Raw genomic sequence first — 827 nt, 5'->3', positions numbered from 1 at the left:
TATATATATATATATATATATATATATATATATATATATATACAATTAAATGATTATTAATAAACTATATTTCAATTGTGTAGTATTTTCAAGATACACAGAAAGTGAAATAATTACACATAAGTTTGCTGAAATATTAAAGATTATATTAAATTTTATGACAATATTATAATGTAAGATTATCTTATAAGGTTAATGGCAGATTGCAGTAACATGCTTATTAAAATGTGTAAGCTTGTAATCTACCCATAACCTTACTGTCGGTGCTGTGAAAGATATCACTTAAAAACTCGTCACTTACGTCTGTTTTTGTCATCTTGATGAGCACATCCGCAATGATACCAGTCGACTGTACATACACTCAGTTGCGTTGATGTTATACCATTTCCCAGATCGATAGTCACTAAAAAGTTTTGACCAGCCGTGTCCGTTTCTAGCTAATCGTTTTCCATGACTGTTGGTTCATCCGGCAACCGGGAATGTGTCAAAATAGAAGTGACATTTTGACAGCTTGACATTCCATACATACGTATTTTTATCAGAAATTTATCCGCTCACATGTAACGCGCAATCAGTAAAAGAAGAGTAAGAATGTTAAAAAAGATAAGTAAGAAGTTTTTACTTTATTCGAATAAAGTAGAATGTTTATTAATAACGAATAATTTGAGAGCAAATCGCGTAAAAATATTAAAAGTAGAGACCCTTTATGTTGTATGTATATAAATTTATTATAATTTTGTATATTAACTTCTTACCTTTTTTAACATTCTTATTCTTCTTCTACTGATTACGCATTACACGTGAACAAATAAAAACACGTATGTATG

The 827-nt window shown here is 28.9% G+C and overlaps 1 protein-coding gene across 4 annotated transcripts in view; it reads left to right on the top strand.

The window, feature by feature from the left end:
- LOC116852709 (mediator of RNA polymerase II transcription subunit 16) overlaps positions 1-827 on the top strand; it is a 144,673-nt gene that overhangs the window by 124,175 nt on the left and 19,671 nt on the right. The window lies entirely within an intron of this gene.

The sequence above is a fragment of the Odontomachus brunneus genome, unplaced genomic scaffold, assembly GCF_010583005.1.
Source record: "Odontomachus brunneus isolate Ranch 3 - 2012 unplaced genomic scaffold, Obru_v1 Obru_scaffold_250, whole genome shotgun sequence".
Taxonomy (NCBI): domain Eukaryota; kingdom Metazoa; phylum Arthropoda; class Insecta; order Hymenoptera; family Formicidae; genus Odontomachus; species Odontomachus brunneus.
Note: the sequence above shows the minus strand (reverse complement) of the source record. Positions and strands in the feature narration are given on the sequence as shown.